Here is a 17,498-nt window from a genome sequence, read left to right on the forward strand (position 1 = left end):
AGGGATTACTATTTGTAGTTTTAGGCAAGAGGCTGGGGTCCAGAGAGGTTAAACAACTCTCCCAAAGCCACACAGCTAGAGGGTCAGTCTGAACTGAAGACTGACCTCAAAGCAAATTTTCTTTCCCTCTGCATCAGTGTCTCCGCCACTTCCTCCTGACCTCCCCATCATGGCTCACCACGGAAGGAATGCGAGAGCCTTCTAGAACACCTTCCGGGCACAGCTACCTTGCTTAGTATCTCATAACCTCTTTCACAGCTGGTCCAAGTCAGTCCCTAGAAGGCCAGAGGCTCACACCTGAGGGACGGGGAGCAGCCCAGACTTGCTTGCCTTGGGTCAGTGCTGCGGAATGGGGAGACTGTGCTCCTCCAGGTGCCTCAGGTGTGCCAGGCACTGCTGACAGGCTGACAAGCTCACAGCTCCACCCTGGTGCCTCCTGAGGCAGCTGGCTTTTGTTCTGTGGAATCGAAGGGGGAATGGAACTAGGTCACCAAATAGCAGGCTCTCAGACACCGGCCACTGGGCTCCGGGGTCCATGCTCTCTTTGCCTGACTCACGGGCCACCTCCCAGCCAATGAGTCTCCAGTAGAGACCAGGAAGTTTTCAGCAGCTGACTGTTTTTGCCACAGGCCCTCTTCCTCTTGAGCAAGCTCCCACACCCTGACACCTGAAACTTGCCCTTCTCCCCTCCCCTTCCCCCCCACCCCCCAGACTCAAGGAGCCAAAGATCAGGCCCGGTTTCTTCCTGGAATCTTCAGGAAGATAAGGAGCAGACCACTTTTCTTCTTGCCCTGGGCTGTACTCCAGAACATTCTCTAACTCTGGGGCTTGAGGCTTTGTGGCGTCACCCTCCCTAGTAAGAACGGAAGAGTCGCAAGCTCCCAAATTTTCCTGTTTCCCCTAAGCTGACTGTCCTGATTGGTTTAGTGTCCTCTCCACACAGTTATGGTCATTCGACAAGAAGGGCTCTCAACTGAGAAAGTGGGTCCATATGACTTGCCTGTGAGCAAGTCTACAGCATTGTCTTAAAGAGTGATTGATTCGGAAGGTTCATTTCGGACAATGGTGCCTCTGGTCTGGCGGTCCTAAGTCATGTAAGAAAGTAGGCTGAACAAGCCACAAGGAGCAAGTGAGTAAGCAGTGTTCCTCCATGGCCTCTGCTCACATCCCTTACCTTTGTAGAGAGAGTGTAATTATAAAAAAACAATCTAGGCTATGGCCGGCAGGCAAGGCACTGGGCAACGGCAGTCTTCCCACCCTCATGGGGAGCCCCAAGCAGCGCGGTCTGCCCAGGTTCCCTCGGTTAACTGCTAGGTTAGCTCTAGCTCGGTTATGTTCCCAAGCCGAAATGGGACTAGCCATGGGGTCGGAGAGACTGCCCTTGTCGGTTCCTAGCCAGCGCTGAGCCGGCCATAGCCTGGGTTTATTTTTAAAATTACACACTACAACCTTGAGTTCCTGCCTTGATCTCCTTAAATGAAGGACCATGATATGGAAATGTCTGGGAAGTAAATCTTTTTCTTCCCAAGTTGCTTTCTGGTTTTCTTAGAGCAATAGAAATCCCAACTCAAAGCCAGGAGTGCCTTCTTTTTTAGGTATGCAGAAGACCGTAGGTGATGTCACAGTGCTTGACCAGGCTTGCGTCCCAAAGCTCTGACTTGACAATCAGGCAACGTTTTCCTCCACACTACTTGGGTCACACCTTTGCTAGCCTTGTTACAAAACACAGGCAAAGCAGGGTATAGCGGCACACACTTGTGATCCCAGTGAGGCCAACGTGGACAACATAGAACCTATCTCAAAATAACAAGACAACACCTCATTTTCTTTCTTAAGAAAGCCAACATCTAGCAAGCCAAAGCCAGAAAGCTCTCTAGTTCCCCACCAACAAATGAGGGGGAAGTGGATGCTGAGTTCCTTCAGCGGAGGCTTTTCTGATGCCCAGACACAGGGGAGAGGCAGGCAGACAGAAAAGGAAGTCATCCAGGAGCCTGGTTATCCATCCCAGCAGGAAGCAGGGAGAACATGGCGGGAGCCTCATACAGGCTCCAGGGCACCTTGACTCAAACCACCTTGTCTTTCTGAAGTATGTCTTCCCGCACTGTGTCTTCTTTATGTGAGTAATTCATATTTTTAAAATTTATTCTCATATTGGTTGTGGTAAAGTATGCATGTAGCTACAGTCATCATTTTTAAGTACACTGCTCTCATCGTCTTGTTGCTAGGCAACTATCACCACTGACCACACAGTTCTCTGTCTGTGTGCACGACTAGGGGTGAATGTGTGGTGGCCAGTGGACAACTTCAGTGCTGTTCCCTGGGGAGTACTCACCTTTTTATTGAGGCAGGTATCTCATTGGCCTGAAACTTGCTAAGTAGGCTGGGCTACCGGACCAGAAAGCCCAAGGGATATACCTGTCTCTGTCTCCCTAGTGAATTGCAAGTGTGGGCCTCCTTGCCTTTCTTTACCCAGGTTCTGGGGACCAAACTCAGTTCCCCACATTCACAAGGAAAGTGCTTTACTGATAGAGACAGCTTCCTGACCCCCCCCTTTCAGAATCTTAGAAAACTGTCCTCATAAGAGAACAGACCGTCTTTTCTCTTCTAGCCCCCCACCCCCACCCCGAAACCAACATTCTGTCTCCCATCATAGGTGTCAGACCTATAGTCTCTTAGGTAAGTGGGTTCCTAAAAGGTTTGTCCCTTTGTGATTGGTTTGTTTAATCTAGTGTACTGTCTTTAAAGCTGACATGAGCCCTTGGTAGCACTGCCCTCTTTAAAAAGCTGAAGAATATTCCATCATGTGACCGCACCTGGGGCAGAGTCCCCATCTTCACATTTGTGAGTGGTGCTGCTACCGCCATAATTAGTTAGGTTTTGGTTATCAAGTAGTAGCATTGGGAGGCAGAGGCTATAAAAGCGATCCTGTTTTCCTCAGAGACTGGAGTAACTTGTGGGGTGGTTTGTTCTTGGGTGAGCAGGTGATTCTGAAGCTATGTGATTTCCCCTTTGTTCCTCTCTATCCTTCTGAATAAATATAAAATTGTGATCTGGTGAGCCTATCAATCAATTGTTTTGGCTGACAAGTTCCGGAGGTTGAGACGTCTGTTAAGTGTGGTGCAGGCATCTAGTGAGGGTCTTATACGGCATCCCAACGCAGCAGCGGTAGAGAGCATTTCATGGGAGAGGAAGCGAACATGCTCACCAAGTCTCTAACTCTTCTCATAAGGCCACAGATGCCATTTGTGATGGTTTATATATGCTTAGCCCAGGGAGTGGCACTATTAGAAGGTGTGGCGGTGTTGGAGTGGGTGTGTCACTGTGGGTGTGGGCATTAAGACCTTCATCCTAACTGCCTGCCAGTCAGTATCTGCTTGCAGCCTTCAGGTAAAGATGTAGAACTCTCAGCTCCTCCTGTACCTTGCCAGCGTGGATGCTGCCAGGCTCCCACCTTGATGATAATGGACTGAGCCTTGGAACCTGTAAGCCAGCCCCAATTAACTGCTGTCCTTTATAAGAGTTGCCTTGGTCATGGTGTCTGTTCACAGCAGTAAAACCCTAACTAAGACATCATCACAGAGGCTTCACCTCTACAGTCTGTTTCTTCTAATCCCACCTACCTCCCACCAAAGGACCCTCTCCAAATACCATTCATAACTGCGTTCAGGACAGCCTGTCATTTGTTTCCAACATGTGCACTTTGTAGGACAAAGCCAAACACACAAGGTCAAACTGGGCTTGCTTTAAGAACAAAGACAGGAAATAAACCAAGCAAGCCACACCCGTGTCCCATAGACCACTGGGTTAGAACCTTCCCAGTTGTGTAAGCTTATGATTGGGAGAGGCAGATGCATTTTTCTTTCCGTGGGGCCTAACTTCCAGAAAGTCTGCCTCAAGGCCCAAGACTTTCAAACAACCTATCCTGACACTCAGTAGATGCGTGGCCCTGGAAACCCACATCAGGAGCCTTGGGCTGCAGTCATCCCCTTGTGATCTGGCCACAGTGGCTCTATCTCTACCCTTGCCTTGCGTGGCTATTGAGTCAGGATGACTCATGAGTCTGGCTAACTTCCCGTAGATGCAGTAGGTTTATCGGTAGCACGTGTCTGGAAATACCCCATGGGTCCCAATGTGCTCCACACACGTTCTCAGGACAAAGAGGCCCTGAGAGGCTGAAGCCTTTCTAGCCTCTGACAAGAGCAGCATGGGAGCAGACCAGGGCTCGCCTGCCTACTGAGGAAGCAACTGAGGCAGACACTGTGAGAACAAAGGCTAGAGCCATGCTTGGACACAGGGTATGGGGCAGATGACACCGTCACCGCGAGTAGTGCCTGCCACCTTCATCGCTAAACCCCTTGTGGGGAGGGGACTTGCTGCTGTGCCTCTTGGCACCCACTGGGGAGGAAAACGGACCCTGAGTGGCCTGTCACTTCATCAAGCCTTGATTTTTCCATTCCAGCCGTTAAAGAGAATTTTCCTCTAAAAATGATTAATAATTGTGAATCCATATAGCAAGTTATGCATTAACAATTGCGGGCCCCATAGACAAGAACAAAAGAAGCTTCATTGCCACATTTCATTCATCAAACTTCTAACAAGAATGGCATTACTTATGTGCCTTTGCCTTCCAGACCTGAACAATAGGCCATTTCCTAGGACTTTGTGTGACCTAATGACAATCCCAAAAATTAATGTCCACCTGTGAGGAAAAACATTACCCTGCACTTACAATGGCCCACTGAGCTACAAGGAGGAAACCTTTTTTAAAATTCCCTCTGGGGTTGCAGTGACCAGGAGGGCAGCCGTTAGTACCAAGCCTCCAGGGAAGCAACCATATGATGTCCTTGCTTGGGGTAAGCCTGTGGTGGTTCCAAAAACAACACCCTGAAATAGATGAGCCGGTGTGCCAGGAAACACTACTCCTTGGAGGGTAATGGTCTCCACGGTGTGGTGGCTGGGTGAGTGATTTACATGCTGGCCCCCTGAAGTATTATGGGCTCCCCTTACATAGCTGTGGGCCCCACAGTCTGGGCCTCGCATGTGTCCCACCAATCTGAGGCTAGCTCTGCCTTCCATGGCAATTTGACACAGACTCTTTCACTCGGCTGTTATCCTTTCTAGAAGCCTCCCCCAGAAGTGTACCTTCTATGTCTCCGAGGCTCACTTGGCTCTTTCCTCCCAGCTCCAGGCATTTTTCCATTTCGGTCAGCATTTCCAACAGCTGGAGTCCAGGCCAGCAGCAGCTCCTGACCTCTGGTACCCCTCTGGATGCCCAGACCCAAAGAACAGCCTCTTTTTCTTGCCCAGGGCCATTTCCTCTGGTGGAATGGAGCACATAGTATTCTTGAGCAAAGGAAAGCTCCTGCTGGGGAGGTCATAGGATGCAAAGTATATGACACTGAAGACAAGGTCTCTTCTAGAAAGTTGCCATGGCCTAACTAAAAAATAAGCAGGGGTTCAATCACCACGATGAATGGTTAATGTGTAGAGAAAGTAAGTGGGACCCCAGGATAAGGAGGTGAGGTGGGGCAAAGTGGCCAAGTGGTGCTCCCACTTCAGAGAAATGTTCCCACTTGCCTGTGTAACTTTTTAATATTATTATTATTAAAGTCACAAATGTGTCCCCTCCAGTCAAAAATGACACATGCACAAGTAAAACATTTGGCACAACTTCAAGAAGTTCCCCTGGCTTGGGACTGGGTACATGTGGATCGGGGAGGTATCACAGTAAGCAAAAGTGTGCCATCCCCACATGAATATCTAGAGTGCTCCCAGACAGCTGACGCTGAGGAGGTACTGCATGTTGCTTTGGGCCCCCATCTCTCCTCACTCAATGTTCTTCCTTGAAGTCACACTTCAGAGTCTTCAGCATCTTTGAGAAAAGCCCATCCCTTCATCCCATGACCCTCTCTGCCGGAGTTCTTTTGTGTTTGACTTTGGTGACTAAAGCATGCTGGGAAAGAAGATACCCTGTTTCCAAAATGAGTCAGGCCTCTTTCTTCTCCCTGAGATTTCCCACTTCTCTTCTGCCTTCCTGCCATCTCTTCCCATCTGAAGACCCACTGTGTGGCCAGTTGGCCCAAACCCAGCTCTTAAAAACCTGAGAAAACTGATAGCAGAGAGAATTCTGTTTTGCTTTATGAGGCTTCTATCCAAGGTCAATTGCGCCTTTGTTGTTGGCCTAAGGCAAGGTAGAACATCGTGGCTGCAGAAACTCATAGTTGAAGAATCTATTCATTTCATGGTGACCCAAAACAAAGCAGGAGAGAAGAGGCCCAAAAGCATGCGTCCAGTGAACCACTCCGCATAGTAGACCCTGCTTCTTAAAACAGTCACCACCTCCCGAGGACGTCAGCACATCACACCTGGCCACCACCTTTTCAGGCTCCTCATTGATGTAAAAGCACTCTTTCTAGCCTGTTCTTGTCAAAAGTCCACCTTGTCTGCCATGGTGGCTTTGTATGGTGTCACTTTTAAGTAGGCTCGAGTACATTTCCCAGACTGTTGTTGCCGGTGGGTTTTAGGATAGATCATTAAAAAAATCATCTGGGGGAGATTTGTCAGATTAAAAAGGGCATTGGCCATCTTGATCTCTCACAGGTCATCAAGATCTATTGATCTAGATCAGGCAGTTGTCCTAGATTTTCCAAACCCTACTTTTAGTGAGGTTTCTTAAACACTTTAACCTCTCTTCTAGCCCACCACCTACCGGAGGTAGTGGGAAAGAAAGGTTGTTAGGATACAGCAGAAGTAGACCTGTTTAGAAATTGTTCTTTGGAGGGAATCCAGTCTGTGTGGTCAGGAAATCAGCATTTCAGTTACCAAGAATTAGCAAGCGGCAGCTCGGTCCTCTAGCAAACACTTCATTGCACCTCCACAGATTTGTTTTACATTCAGGGAATTTTTACTCCAACAAAAACGATTCCTTTGAAGACCATTGACAAATTGACTCCCTGACACTAATGACACCACAGTTCCACTGAAGAGATGTGACTTGGGGTGAGCAGATGCTCCTGCTCTGAGAAGACATCTTGGAGTGACCCAGCTTCCTGATAGTCTAGAACATACACACATGTACATCACTTCCTAAAGGAAGCCGAAAGGACACTGCCACTCTGAGTAGCACAACGCACTGGCATCTTCCAGGAGCTGGAATCCTAGTGCCTCCCAGAACTTTGCAAAGAAAAGCAGGATAAGGGGGTGCCTTTCTGTTCTTTGGGAGAGGAGCCTGAGGCCTGGGAACACTCGGTGTTGTCTAAGTTCCTCTGTCTTGAGAATATGAGGTTGTAAACTTGTAGGCTTCAGATCCTAATGTAGACCCTTTTATTCTGTTATAGTTAGCACAGGATTTTTGTTGTTGCTGTTTGTTTGTTTGTTTGTTTGTTTGTTTGGGTTATATCATTAGCTTTCAATGCTAAAATTAGAAAAGTTGGCTCCTTATGGTCACAAGAGAAAAATCTAGGTTTGTGGTTAGCCATTTGTCCTGACTTTCTTTCTTTCTTTAATTTAATTAATTAATTAATTAATTTATTACATATAAGTATACAGTAGCTATCTTCAGACACACTAGAAGAGGGCATCTGATCTCATTACAGATGGTCGTGAGCCACCATGTGGTTGCTGGGAATTGAACTCAGAACCTTTGGAAGAGCAGTCAGTGCTTTTAACAGCTGAGCCATCTCTCCAGCCCCCTAACATGCTTTCTACTGTCATGTAAAGACTGTGATCAAAAGCTACTAGAAGTCAGGGTTTGACTTGGCTTATAGACCTCAGGTCACAGGCCACTGAGGGAAGCATAGGCAGGAACTAAGTACAGGAACCTGGCAGGAACTGAAGTAGCTATGAAGGAATGCTGCTTATTAGCTTGCTCCTCTGGCCTTGTTCAATCTACTTACTTCCTTATACCAAGGACCGCCTGCCTAGGGGTGACACCACCCATAGTAAGCTGGGCCCTCCCACATCAATTATTGATCAAGAAAATACACCCACAAACTTGCCTGCAGGAAAACTATGGTGAGATTTTCTCAACTGAGGTTCCTCTTCCCAGGTAACTAGCTTCTGTCAAGTTGACAAAAATTTAACAAGGACAGTAATAAACATTGGCAGCGAATGGACTCTGTACATCCCCTTTAGATCAAACAGAGACCCCTAGCTCTCATGATCTTATAATTACATGGCTGCCTCTTCCTTATCCTCCTCCTCTTCTCCTCCTTCTTTTTATAATTTACTTCCTTTCTTAAAGCCCAGGCTGGCCTTAAACTCTAAATCTTCCTGCCTCATCTTCCTAAATGCTAGGATTAAAAGTGTGTGTCACCACTCCCTGTCTCTTCTGTTTGCTTCCTGATGACCTCTCTGGATAGGCTTTTTTGAAGTCAGCAGATTGGGGACTCAAAACCTACCCAGCTTATTCACATGCCACTGCTCCCCCAGGGGACTATGACATTGCCCTGAACATGTTTACAGGCTTTGGGAAGATGTCTACTGAGCACCCGTCATGTGTAACCTGGAACTGGGGAGAGTAATCTGAACAGATGTGTATATATGTAAGCAAGATATATACGTGTGTGTGTGTGTGTGTGTGTGTGTGTGTGTGTGTGTGTGTGTGTGAATAATTTGAGGGGAGCATCAGTTGAAATGCTGAAGCAACACATGTGAGCTCTCAGTAGAAAATGGAGCATCCTATAAACATCAAACCTGAATGTTCTGCTGTATATATCTGGAAATTGTCTCCATTTTCTGTTCACCTGTTTTAGAAAGAGCACTGCGTGTCTCTGACTCAAGTCTTCCTACTGGATTCCTCACCAGCAGCAATGAAGCCTCTAAGCCAGTGGTTATCAACCTATGGGCCACGACCCCTTTACAGAGGTCATGTACCATATATCCTGCATATTAGATATTCACATTATGAATTTTGCTAACAGTAGCAAAATTACTGTTATGAAGTCGCAAGAAGAAAGTTTTCATTTTTTTGAAGTTATCACAGCATGAGAAACTATATTAAAGAGCACACAGCATCAGGGAGGCTGAAAACCACTGCTCTAAACAAACCTCACAAACCCCTGGAAAGATTAGCTCAGGGGAAACTGATTGTTGCAGGAGCAGGCATCAGTAGGCTGGAAGCTGGGACAAGTTATGGTAAAACCTAAGTGAGACTTTCCCACAAAGCCTACCAGGTCCAGAGCAGGTCAGGGAGGGGCCAAGGTTGTCCCCACTGGAAAGTTCCTCCTGATAGATCTTCAGGAGAGCCCAACATTAACAGACGAGAGGGTGGATTTTGGGAAGCTCTGCTGTGTGCTTGCAAGCTTTCCTGTGGGATGAAGGAATAGATTTAAAGCTTTCTATCTTCTCCTAGCCTGTGACTGTCAGGAAAGTGCTGGTCAGTGGTCAGAGAGTTCAGGTTCTGCCATTATGGGTTGGAGAGGGGTAGGGACCTGGAAATGGCCTTTTGTCTCACCTCTAATGATTAGCATTTGTAAACAGAAACTAGAAAGTGCTACTGTGTCTACCGACAAGAGACAGGCAGAGTTCATGGTGTATGCCACACAGCCATGAGAACAAAAGTTAATAGCCACAAGACATATAGGGACATGGACCTAAAGAAAAAGTAACAGAAAGTTCTAGTCACATCTTTGGAGTGTGCCAGTCTTTGGCGCTGTCTTAGTTGGGCTTACTGTTGCTATGGCAGAACTATGTGACCAAACCCAAGTTGAGGAGGAACGGGTTAATTTGCCTTACACTTCCATATCATAGACAATCACTGAAAGAAGTTGGGGCAGGAACCCAAATAAATCAAGAACCTGGAGGTAAAAGCTGATATAGAGACCATGGAGGGGTGCTGCTCTTTTGGCTTGCTCATTATAGCTTGCTTGCTCAGTCATGGTAGTAGCCCTGAGAAGGCACCACCCACAGTAGACTGGCCTCTCCCTCAACCAATTACCAATTAATAAATTTCCTCACACCCAGGTCTTATAAAAGAATTTTCTCAGTTGAGAGTCCCTCTTTTCAGAGGACCCAAGCTTGTGTCAGGTTGGCATACAACCAGCCAGCACACACGTCATCCATGTTTCCTTGCTTCTAGGGCTATGTCCCTTTCAGGATGCCATTTAGTCTCCTGGAGCTTCAGTCTTATATCAACATGCTGAAGATAGAAAAGGATTCCAGGTAAAGACAGCATCAAATAGGAAGCTTTAAGTGGATGATAATAATAAGCCCCAAGTAGTTAAAAGTATCAGCAAAAACCAAGCATAACACTATATTCTCATATTCTGAACTATGAGCGGATAGGACAAGAAGACTCGAGTCCAGCTGTCTGGGGCTAGCCTCAGCTACATAGCAAAATTTCTTCTCTATAAACTTAAGATTAAATTGAAACAAAAATTTAGAATGCTAGTTAGAGAATAGCCACAAAGGGCCTTGCATACCAGAAAAGGGGGATAGAATTTTATCCTAGGGCCTCACATACCATGGGATATCCTAAAGGGGAGCATCAGGGATGGTAGACTAAAGATAGACTGGCATTTGTCCCATGGGAAGTGATGGCTTCAGTCTAGAGAGAACAGATCTGGTGGAGGGAGGTAATAAGATATATCTCATCAATGAGGAATATAAGCATGCACTCTGTTGGTAGTAAAAAATAGATTAGATTAAGAACAAATTTGTGAATAAGTTTATGTGACTCATTAGAAAGAGCAAACCAGTGCTCTAATGTTAGACCTTGGGAGGTCAGGAGCAGAGTCACACAAGGAACAACCCTGCTTCAGTCCTGTCTGCTTGTTCAATCTTTAAGGGAGTGCTGTTAAAACGGTAGTCTAAAAGGTTTTGGGAATGCCCTGGCAAGAGGGCCAAAAAAAAAAAAAAAAAATCCCAAACAGCTTTCAGCCCTGATGGAAAATGTGAGTCTCTACACAGCCAGGCCCCAAGAGCACAAAGCCAAGAGGGACTGAGCGGAAAGAGATCTTAAAGACATTTGTCTACATTCACATAACTCCCAGAGAGCCTCCCTCATACTGCCAGCCATGGCCATAGGACGCCGCTCTGACGGCCTGCCCGATCTGTTCTCACTGAGAATGTTTCCCAATATAATTTACAAATTTCAGTTGGAAATGCATTAGCAGTTGAGCAGCGAGGAGCTTCTACCAGGTAAATAGAAAAACGAAATTAAAACCCCAGCTTCGAACTCGATCGAACAGCACACGCAGCCCCTGCAGTCTTCCGTAACCTTTTCAAGCCCAAAGAGCTCTTTTGTTTTGCCCAGTTTGCTGGATGCCTTTCGTTTGATTTGATTTCAGAAAGTTTTCAGACAGGAGCTGATGAAGTTGCATGCACAGCCATCCTTAAGGGGTCTCGGGGAGAGGCAAGTGCCTTAAAATATGGCAAGAGTAAAAGGCTGGCTAAGGGCAGGAAAGACAGATAGGTATGAGACAATCACATACATGGGGGGGGGGGATGGAAAAGGAGAGATGACAAGGGACAAGGGGCAGGCATCTTGCAATGCCCATAACTTCTCCCATGCTGCCATGCATGAAGTCAGGGCAGCAGCTCAGTGGATCGGTACTTGCCCGCCATGCACAAAACCCTGGGTATTATCCCCCACAGTGCAAGATTTAAGAAATGCCTTGTAATTGTGAGATGACTTTCCTCCAGACCATCAGCCTCTCCTGATTCTGTGTCAATCTGATGCTGCATTAGCCGCTTTTGCAAAGCGATTCACGATCCCTCTTGTGTACTCCTGGGTCATTCCCAGGAGGCTCCCGTTCTCTTACAAACACTGTCTTCTTAGGCTCTGGTTTCTGCAAATGGCTCTCCCTTTCTCTCTGCTATTTCTTTTTCTTCCAGCTTCACTTCCAGAACAAACCTCCAAGTCCTGAGATTGAAAGTAGCCTGGGCTACATAGTAAGTACCAAGACCTTGTGTCCAAACACACAAACAAAACCAATAAATACGGGTCTGGAGAGTTGGCTCAGTGGCTAAGAGCATTTGCTGCCTGTGACATTCCCAGTGACCTTGTGGTAGCTGATAACCTTCTATAACTCCAGTTTCAGGCGATCCAACATCTGCTTCCTCTGTGGTGTCCATTCATACATGTACATAAAACACACACACACATGCACACATTTGACATATATGTATATAGATATGTATATGTAGATATCTCTCTCCCTCTCTCCATATATGAATATAGGGAGAGAGAGAGAACATGAAGACTTAGTGCCTTCATGTCCATATGTGTGTGTGTATAATCTTCAAAAATTAAAAACAATAAATGAGGACCTAGTGATAGCCAGTAAAATGATTGTGATCCCTAGGGCTCCCTGGCCAGCCAGCTTAGCCAACTTGATGAGAGACCTGGTCTCAAAAAGGGGGAAGTGATTAGAGGAACAACAATTAGGACTGACCTCTCACCTCTCAACATGTGTGTGCGCACTCTACATACATGTATATACACACAATACACAAATAAGTAAATAAATAAAATTCCAGTTTCTGAGATAGAAGAGACAGAGAGATGAACGGAGACAATGAGGCTCAAATACAGACTCAGGAAGCAACATGACATAGTAGATAAGGGGTTTTCTTTGTTATTTACAAAGCACATTTCCTAATCAATACGGAAAAGATATAAGAGCAATACAGAGGAAACAGAAGAACACTCTTAGCTGGTGACATGGGAAAGGAAACCCAAGCCTACCCAGAATTAGAGATTAACAATTAAACATAGGTATTTTTTATTTGTTTGTTTAGTTGGTTGGTTTGGTTTGGGGGGATGATTTGGGTTGCCTTGGTTTTGAGACAGGGTCTCTCTGTGTAGCCTTGACTGTCCTGGAATTCAATCTGTAAACCAGGCTAACTTCGAACCCAGAGATCTGCCTGCCTCTGCCTCCTGAGTGCTGGGATTAAAGACATTTGCCACCAAGGCGGTTGCCACCTGGCTTAAGTACAGGTATTTGTTTAACGGTTTGATAAAAGTTTTTTTAATTCTTCCCAGTTTGGAACCTGCAAATGTAGTTAGTCCCTGCGATGTGTCTACATACAAGTAATTTGCTAGGGAGAAAGACTAAGAGATGTGGGGAGAAGGGAAAGAGGGAAGAAGGGAGATAAGAAATGAATGACTTGACCAGTCCCTAGATGTAAATGCCACCGAGCCACTGGGAGAAGAAGAGGACAGCATGTGACACATCCTTCCAAGGCTGCTGAGTAAGTAGCCGCCAGGAACCCTCTGTGAACCTGAGGACAGAAAACATGGCCTCTTGCCAGCAAAGCATGTGATAAAGACAGGCACAGTGGCCGTGGAGTTGAAGGATTTGACTTGGTTGGCTATGGAGCCCAGGACCTGGAAAAGGCACAGCTGGGGCCGTGGAGCTCCGAGTGGGATGTATAGTCAAAACACCCACTGGGGCTGCTGAGGAAGGTCACGTTCCTACTGTTCTCACTGTGCACCGGACGTGTGAGGCATCTAAGTGTGTTAGCATCTCATTCAGCGTTCAGAGTGTCTTCACAGGACACCTAGCGCCTTCGTATCTGCTTCTGAGAGAGCACAAAGATCATCCCCAAGAGGCTGCTTAGATCACGTTTTCAAAGCTCCACATCACTAAGCTGATGGAGAACCAGCAGACCCACTCCAGGGAACCATGTCTAGAGCACTCCCTGCTGGATCCTGTTGCCTTGAAACTAAGGACCATGCTCCTGAGACTCTGCCTTGACACTCCTCACTGCCTCCTGGGGCAATTTGATCGCTTCCTGACACCTTCTGGAGCACACTGGCCTGCTGAGGATTTTTCCCTTATAACAAGAGACAGGTGGGCGCTGAGAAGAATTTAAGAGAATGAAAGGGTTCTGCCAGCCTCGGTACACTGTGTACTCTACAGGGTGTGCATGCTGACGCCAGAACTGGAACGCAGAGCCAGAGGGGAAGGAAGGGGTCCCCGCATCCACCCTCCACCCACACTTTCTTGCATTCTTGGTAGGCAGAAGCTCTAGGCAGCTAAAATAAAAGCCACATGGCTGGTATGTTCTTAGCCTTGCCACATGAACTCGAGAGAGTGACATCCGTTGTAGGATACACGCATGAGGGAGGGTTCTCACTAACCTCATCTGGCAAGCTGAGAAGAAAAAGAGAAAGGAATCATTACCTCCTATGAGATCCAAAGCTCTGTGCTCACCATGTGGACACTGCTCATTTGGAGGAGTCCACTGATTCCGCAGGAGAGCAGGCAGTGACGGCATGCTCAAGTCCAAGATGAAAGACTCTTCCGGGAACCGGGGCCCAGGCATGGAAGGGAAAATGAACCCTTGCCTCCTGGTTAGTTTAGTCTGCAGCTTTGTGTTTGGGCCCTGCATGCTGCCAGTAGAGAAGTGTCCTTAAACATAAAACCAACACTAGTGCACTTTATTCAAGGTCTCTGGGTGGAGTTCCAGGAAATATCATGGTGGGAAAGAAATCCCGGGGCTTATTTCCCGGAGCACACGTTGCTTTTAACGTAGCTGAGAGGGCTGAATGTTATTCAAATATTACTCAATAATGTTCAATGACACTTTCTAGGACCGAATATTTGCTAGAGGTAAATATTCTTTATAAAATCCTTGTAAAGATCTCTATAAATACCATCCAGTGTGCTGTGTTTTTATTTATCCAGCAATGGTTTAGACATCTATAAAAATTCCTAGAAAGGATGGAGAATGCTAAAGATATTGTGAGAATGACTTGGGCTTTGGGACTTTAGTTTCTCATTCCCGGATGCCAAAGATTAGTATCTGTAAGGAATTTGGAAAGCCCAGAGCAATCATAGCGGCTACTGGCCACTCAAACACAAAAGCTTAGAGGCCCAGCACCTGATACAGAAGCCACTCACAAACAACCCGTATCCTTCAGAGATGATGCTGGCATTCCTCCTTGCTGTCAAGATCCATGATGGTGTTAGTGATACTGCTGGTTACCAGTGGGCCCTTGTCTGTTTCCACACTTACCAGAGTCTTCACGTCCCTATGACTACAGGTCTTTCTGGTCTGTAAACTTCCTGTCTGTAAGAATAAGAAATTAGGAGGCAGTAATCTTTCTAAACATGATTCTCAGTGAGACTTGAGCATAAAAGTCTTCCAAAGTGTGCCTTACGGTGGCTTTGGTGTTGGTCACGTGGCCACCACGTGGCATTATCTGATTACTTCTGCTGCATTCTGGTATTTCCATATGACACACTGCAAAACCGACGAGGGTCCCAGGGGCTTGGGAAATGTAGCTAGAGTCTTGTGTGAGCCCTGTAGTTTCAGGGGCTGAAGGGTTGAATTCTGCTCATTCAACCTTCCTCTTCTTTATTCCCACACACACCTTCTAGCACTTTCCAACGCTCCCACCTTGACTGCCTGTAACAATCCAGACGCACGGAATCTTGGCCCAGGGACTGTGACCAGTAGAAAAGAGACAGGCCTGGGTTACACTTTCGTAAGCAGCATAAGCAACTCTAGAAAGCAAGTCCTCTGAGCTCTGGGCTGGGCCTAGACTGAGGTGCATGAAAATACTTTGCCAAAGGCGGACACAGTAAAATGTTCAGCACCAACGCTTTTGCATCCATCTCCCAGTCTCGTATGAAGCAGGTGTTCAGTGAACTGAGCAGAAGATGTCTTCTTAACGTTGTTGAACTAATCGGGAAGAACGACAGAAATTAGAGAATGGTACTGTTTGCTCCTCCACAGGTCACCCTAATTATCTTTGGACCAATACCCCACAAAAGCGGACGGGTAAGCCAGCTACTCTTTGGCTGACTTTGAGGCTTAGTGGCCCAAAAGCCTTTATGCAAAACACAGAAAGCAGGCTGGGATTCAAACTTTGCTACTGAGCAAAAGGTATTTGTTTGGCACTGACCAGAGCACCTGGCTCTGCTTGGAGAGCCTTCAGATCTGCAGGGCCCTAGACCCAGAGTCCGAGTCTGTGAGGGCCCAGGATTTTGGATGGATACCTATACACAGCCTTTAAGTCCACTGGAGAGAACTAGATTTGGTACTTAGCTCTTGAGCTGTTTCAACGTACTAAATGTTGTAAGGTGTTAGACAATATTCACAATGTATGTTTTAAGGGGGACAAAGATAACAGTAGCGTCATGAAGGAAGATTGCTTAGTGGCATGTATTTAAATATGTGTTTAGTGTGTGTGAGACCTGGGTTCAATCCTCAGCCCTCCAACTGCCAAAACAGTAGGCAATAACATAAATACTATATAGGCTAAGACATAGTTTATATGCGTATGTGTTGCATAGAAGGTAGATAGAAATGTGCACATTAACATTTTGGAGCAGGTATTTTTGTTTGTTTTTGTTGTTTGTGATAGCAGGGTTAAAATCAGCTCCTGGTACATCTTATACAAGCCTTCCGCCACTGAGTCATGTTCCCCAGCCTGTAATTACTTTTTTATTATCGGTGAGATTACAACTGGTTTTATGGTTTATCATTTTGTGTATCTCCAGGTTTATAAATGAGCATATTCACTTCCGGGATAAAAACCAATAAAATGGTGTTAAAGCGACGCTGGGTAAGAAGTGTGAACAGCCTTGATGGATCTTTCTATGACGGCGTTAATATCAACACTAATAAGTACAGATAGTATTTACTGAGTACTTGCTCGTAGCCACCTTGTGAACATCGGGTAATGCACACATTAGCCTGCATCTTTAAATATGGAAAGCCAAGGTCCCCAGGGCTGAGAAGGAAACCTCTGCACACTCTCTCTCTCTTAGGAGGTGCAAAGGCAAGCATGACCCACTGTTCCTTAGCACACATACATAGGTGATCACATATGTGCACAGTAAAAAAAAAACAAAAAACAAAAAACCCATAGTTCATACATGGCAGGACTATGTATTGACTTTAATTTTTCCTTATACTCATCTATATCACTATTTCTTTTCCCTCCCTTGTTCTTTCCCTCCCCCTGCCTCCTTCTTTCTGTGTCTTTCTCTTTCTTCCTCCAGTACTGGAAATTGAACCCAGAGTCTCAAGCATACTACACAAGTACTCTACTTTCAAACCACACCGTCAGCCCCTCTTTTTATTTTTTCTAGCATGAGGCCTTACGCTGTCTTCTTATTCTTAAAAAGGCAAAGGGGTTTTTAAAGTAGAAAAGAAAGCTTGCCAGAGAACTCTGACTCTATGCACACTTCCTGGAAGCAAAGGGCAGGTGTGTTCCAGAGGTGTAGGGTTGGAGGATTTGGAGGAGCTAGAACACAGTTCCTCGGAGTGTGCAGAAGGCTGGGCATTCTACTTCCTGGAAGAAGTGCTCTGCTTCCTGGAAAACAAGTTTGGTTCATCCAGAATTAATGGGGCAAGAGACCTGCTGCCCCTGCATGTGGTAGGCCAAAGTAGGAGCCATGAAGAAACTCCTGCAGCTTCTACCAAGCATCCCAGGATCCGTTCTGTCTTAGGGGACCTTTCAGGGTACAGGCTGAAGTGCACATCCCAATTCCACCTGCAGCAAAGTCAGAGATAAGTCACGGCTCTAAGCTAAGTTAGGT

This window comes from Micromys minutus (assembly GCF_963924665.1).
Source record: "Micromys minutus genome assembly, chromosome: 24".
Classification (NCBI taxonomy): domain Eukaryota; kingdom Metazoa; phylum Chordata; class Mammalia; order Rodentia; family Muridae; genus Micromys; species Micromys minutus.